General features: G+C 41.9%; 1 pseudogene; it reads right to left on the bottom strand.

Annotated features, from left to right (window-relative positions):
• Window positions 1-869: 869 nt before the first annotated feature.
• LOC140909828 (U6 spliceosomal RNA) lies at window positions 870-934 on the bottom strand (annotated as a pseudogene).
• Window positions 935-5,948: the final 5,014 nt, after the last annotated feature.

The following is a 5,948-nucleotide window of genomic DNA, read 5'->3' as shown; positions in this document are numbered from 1 at the left end:
AACCCTTTCCTCCCTGCCTTCTCTTCCCTTTCTTGCATTGATATAGTTTTGATTCTCTCCAAGTTTCAATCTCCTCCCCCACCTTTCACCCTTTTGTCCACTCTCCCATTGAAGGGGTACAAGGGAGTGCACAAATGGGGGCAAGCAGGGACACAGCCTCCTTCAATAACCTGTGGGGGCACAGGGCAGGGAGAGGAAGCTCCTCCGACCCTGGGGCTACAGTGGGCAAAGCGAATCCCCTGGCATTGGGGCTGTGGCAGGGTCACAGACTATGCCCCTCCAAAAGCCTCACGTTTTTATTCATGTGCATGCCCCTGTAGGAGTCAGCCCTGGTTCAGCCCCACTTCCCCACTCCTGCTCTCACACTGTGGAGCATCTCAGTCAAAAATCATGTGACCAGTCTGACTTACTGTGCTACAAGTGTAGCTCTGTGCTCTGGATTTCCAGGAGGAGTTTAAGCTCCAGGAATCTGAACAGAGTCCAGCCACTGCCCCTAACTCAGGGACCCTAGGCACACAGGGCACAACCTTCAATCTGGAATCCCTCTTCTGAATGTTAGAACCTGTTGTCCAGCCACCTTGCCCCTCTGGACACAGTACTCACCCTTAAGAATCCCCAGCACTTGAACACACCCCTCTCCCAGAGCTCCACCCCAAAGGTGTGAAGCTTTTGGTTACAGTTTAACTCCCTCAAGGGCAAACAGTACTTGTGAAAGAGTCAATACACACACACACATTTTGTTCAATCTATCAGCTTTATATGTTTTACTTAACAGACAAAAGCACAGGAGACTATGGATCATACAAAACATTCTGAATGCAAAGTCCATCATTAGCTCACCTTTCCCTTGAGAGTCTTTGGGGGATTATTGGTATTTGGAATGCTTCACGAATTTGCATGTCATCCTTGCGCGGGGGCCATGCTAATCTTCTCCACCCTTTGGCTTACCCTGCCCTTTCAATAGTTTCCCTTATCTTAATCTGATGCAAAATGTCTCTCACACATACCTATATATCCTTCTGTGAGTTTCTTTATAGACTCCTGCTGGGGTCACCTGCTTCTTTTGTTCTCTTCCTGGTAACTTTCCGTTACTTCCAAACACCCTCTCACTTCAGACAAGAGGAGGAAGTGTCTTCTCCTGTCTAGAGCAAATCCATTGTACTGAACAAGATATTTTACTTTGAACAGACAACGGTTGCATATTCATCACTCACTGTTGTCTCTGTCTTGGCAGAGACATGACACAACCCTGCTAACTCATGGGGAATCCACATTCTTTATTACGTCAAACATAAGATACTAATTTTCACTTTCAAAGTTCTTCATGATATCCCCACCCAATCTCTCATCTTTCATATACTGTCCAGCTATCTATTCCTGCCTCTGATTAGCAATGATACCAACCTTCAAGGCCACTTGTTAAACTTTCAAACAAGTACCTTTTTGGTTTCTTTCAAGATGGCCGTTAGGCTTGAGAATAGCTCCCCATAAACGTCTGCAAAGCCACACCATTGTCTTTGTTCAAATGCACCGTTCAAACTCTCCTTTCCTGTGTTGAATACAAACAAAAATTGACAACAGTTAGTCAGCTGTGACTACTCTTTATCATACTGAATATTGCTTTGTTTCCTTGGGCTTCCCCATCTGTCTGTCTATATCCACCTATTGTCTCAATCTTCTATTTAGATTGTAAGCTCCCTGTAGCAGGGATAGTTTCTGTTGTGTGCTAGAACAGACCATAGCACAATGACTGAGGCTTATGGGCCTATTGCAATACAAATAATGTATCCGTGCATTGTGCCCCTCCTCCCCCGTATCAGATAGCACAGGTGCTGGTCAGGATCCAGTGGCCAAGGGGTGGTGCAGTGCTTCTCATGAAGGAATGTAGTAGGAGGAAAGAGAATCTTTAACACTGCCATCCCCCAAGACAGTGGACTGTTGGATCTGTGGCCCTACAGTGGCCCTGTCTGTGGCTTTTGCACAATTGCGCTGTACCTGACTGGGTTCACAACCCACTGTGGGCTCAGGCTGCTCAGTGGAACTGGCTTGCTGCCTTCAGAAACCCTCTGCACTCTAAGGTGGGGAAACGGGATTGTCACCCCTAACAGCTGAATTGCCTTGTGTAACAGAGCGGTTCCATTTCTACCCCATGAACTACCTTTTAAAATGACAGGGTTCAGAGTAGCAGCCGTGTTAGTCTGTATTCGCAAAAAGAAAAGGGTTACTAGTGGCACCTTAGAGACTAACCAATTTATTTATTATGTATTTATGCTCAAATAAATTGGTTAGTCTCTAAGGTGCCACTAGTACTCCTTTTCTTTTAAAATGAGACAGTGCTGATCTGTGTTAACTCCGTTTGTTAAATATACTATATTTATAATGTTAATTGAAAAGTTTTTCTTACACATGAAAAAAAGAAATGTAAAAAATCTACTGACATCTAATTTAGTGAAAGGAGCTAGCTTCAGACAATGTCTTCCCTGCCCCATGCATGCTGCAGTGCTGTTGTCTTTAGCCAGCTACAGATTTTTTTCTTTTTTTACCTCCTGGTTCTCTTAATCTAAAGCAATTAATAGGTTCAGGGCACAAACACTTAAGGTTTCAGGCAGGTCACTCGATTAATAATAAGCATAATTCAAAAAAATCAATTTAATCTTGTCCTTTATTAATATTTATAGATTCAGACATACTTCCAAAGGTTTGGACTGGATCCATTAACAGTAGAACAACTGTCATGTTCATATGGATTTAACTTCAAAACAAATTAAAAGTACTTTGATAGTTTACATGGAACAATTTGTGATCACTGAAAAATAATAAAATCCTTCAATATGCAGATTTTCACCATTTGCTTTGAAATCAGCCAGAGTTGTTTTAGAGGTTCAGTGAACTAAAAATAATCATTGTAAAACCCAGATTACAATTTCTTAAGATCTGACAAAATGTAGCCTGTTGTAAGAAACTGTCCGCTGCTAGAATTTTTAAATGGCTCAGTCCACTTCCTTACTTAACCATACTCTGCTTGAAATCTGTAGGATATTTGCAGAATAAGGCCTTTAGCATGACAAACGTAACTGTCTAGTCAGATTTTGAGATGTATAAGGACTGACTATACCCTTTGAGCATAATTTATAACACTAGCCAAAATATTCAAACTTGGGTACATAAAGTTAGGCACCCAAAAAATGGCTGTATTGTCCCAGACACAACAGGAAGAATGTCAAGACAGCGGGAAAGTGATTGAAGTAGGCCACATCTTTATGAAATGACACATCTGGGAACTATCTGGCAATAACTGGTCCAGTGTAGATCATCCTTCCTACTGAAATCTACATCACCTGGAGGATGACTGCTGTCAGCTTCCCGCACAAACCCTCTGCACCATTAACCTTGTTTGCATGTTTTCCATAGCAAGGCCCCAAAACCTTGTCCCACTCTAACCCCAAGGAGAGAACTTTTCTTCCCAATGCAGAATAGTGTCCTGGGCAAGGGGAAGGGTTTATAAACTCCTCCATTTGAGTGCATGGGAGCCCATAGTCTTATGCTGCACCTGTCTGTCCAACCAGTCAAACACAGAGCTTCTCTCTTTAGTTCCATGAGGAGGGAAGATAAACAAAGAAGGGAGGAACATTTGTTCTGTTTTCTTTGCTTTGACAAAATCTCCCCACTTCTGAGGCTGCAAGGGTGGGTGCATTTTCATATGTGTTGAATATCTGTTGTTGATGAATTGCCATTTTACCTATTCTCTGAAAGAGACAAAATGAGCTTCTTTTCTTAAGGACCTACCCAATCAATGGGTTACCAAATTATTGTTTGAAATATTCCAAATTATTGGCCTCTTGTGAAAAAAAAATAATTTCTGCTAACTGTACATCTTTGCAACTGCACAGTAATAGTATTCAAGGAGTTAATAGTAGGGAAAAAAACAAGATGAAAGAGGACAAAAAAGAGATTAAATAAAATGGTTACAGAAAATACATCTGAGTGAGAAGTGACAGAAACAAATAGACATTAACAATCAAGAATCAAAGGAGCAGTCAGAAAGGCGCAACACACAATAACACAAGTGGAATATGCAAATTGGAAATTTACAATTTAAATTAGGTATTCCACATTGTCCAGTTTAGTTTGTAAATGGAATTACTGTATATTGCCAATGATATTTGCATTTTATTAATTCTAGCAAAAGCACTCTGAAGAAATGAGTAGATAAATAATCTAAACATTAGACGTTTCACAAAGATTCTACCATCTTGATGTAGCACAATGGAGAATGTTTTATGTGAAATTCCCAGTCATCTTTAATGGTCAGAGACTTTAGAACAGGAGTACTTGTGGCACCTTAAAGACTAACAAATTTATCTGAGCATAAGCTTTTGTGGGCTACAGCCCACTTCGGATGCAACATTTAGTAAGAAGATGTATTTCTATTTGCAAATGATAGCAGTCTGCTTTGTGTTTTTGTTGACAGTGTATCAAGTACACACTTTTCTTATTGAATCATGGTAAAAATCAAGTGATGAATCATTGATTAATTAGTACTCTAGTTCAATAAAATGGTCACAGAATAGTTGGGAAAGCAGTTGCCACTGAAAAGTCAGCCCTGTTCTACAGTACCAGTTATCTGAAATATTGGTTAAATTCTATTCTAAAAATAAAGCATATGGATGAAATTCCTGTAAACTGCTGAGTAGTGACGTGTGCTTAGCGCTTTTCAGGATCAAACTCTTGTTTATCAGTATCTACATATGAATTTGTGGTAACTAAAGCTAAATGCTGAATTTTAGTGGCAATTGTTGAATTTATTTCAGTTTATACAAAATCATCATATAAATGCAAGGCAGTTGACATTTTCATGTTTGAGAAACTTAGATGCAGAATCTCACTCATAAAGCATGTGTGTGCATTTTATGTAATAGCTATCCTTGCTAACCAATAAACGAGCCTACAATCTTGTCAGCTCTGGAAGGAGTCTGGAAGGTCAGCTCCCAGACTACTGCACTGGGCAGCACAGCATGGGGAGGAGGTGACCAGCCCTCTGTGGAGAAAGAAGTGGTTCGGGACTATTTAGAAAAGCTGGACGAGCACAAGTCCATGGGGCCGGATGCGCTGCATCCGAGAGTGCTAAAGGAGATGGTGGATGTGATTGCAGAGCCATTGGTCATTATCTTTGAAAACTCATGGCGATCCGGGGAAGTCCCGGACGAGTGGAAAAAGGCTATGTAGTGCCCATCTTTAAAAAAGGGAAGAAGGAGGATCCGGGGAACTACAGGCCAGTCAGCCTCACCTCAGTCCCTGGAAAAACCATGGACCAGGTCCTCAAGGAATCAATTCTGAAGCACTTAGAGGAGAGGAAAGTGATCAGAAACAGTCAGCATGGATTCACCAAGGGCAAGTCATGCCTGACTAATCTAATTGCCTTCTATGACAAGATAACTGGCTCTGTGAATGAGGGGAAAGCGGTGGCTGTGTTGTTCCTTGACTTTAGCGAAGCTTTTGACACGGTCTCCCACAGTATTCTTGCCAGCAAGTTAAAGAAGTATGGGCTGGATGAATGGACTATAAGGTGGATAGAAAGTTGGCTAGATTGTCAGGCTCAAAGGGTAGTGATCAATGGCTCCATGTCTAGTTGGCAGCCGGTATCAAGTGGAGTGCCCCAAGGGTCGGTCCTGGGGCCAGTTTTGTTCAATATCTTCATAAATGATCTGGAGGATGGTGTGGATTGCACCCTCAGCAAGTTTGCAGATGACATTAAACTGGGAGGAGAGGTAGATACACTGGAGGGTAGGGATAGGATACAGAGGGCCCTAGACAAATTTGAGGATTGGGCCAAAAGAAATCTGATGAGCTTCAACAGAGACAAGTGCAGAGTCCTGCACTTAGGACGGAAGAATCCCATGTACCGCTACAGACTAGGGACCGAATGGCTCGGCAGCAGTTCCGCAGAA

The sequence above is a fragment of the Lepidochelys kempii genome, chromosome 3 (genome assembly GCF_965140265.1).
Source record: "Lepidochelys kempii isolate rLepKem1 chromosome 3, rLepKem1.hap2, whole genome shotgun sequence".
Classification (NCBI taxonomy): domain Eukaryota; kingdom Metazoa; phylum Chordata; order Testudines; family Cheloniidae; genus Lepidochelys; species Lepidochelys kempii.
Note: the sequence above shows the minus strand (reverse complement) of the source record. Positions and strands in the feature narration are given on the sequence as shown.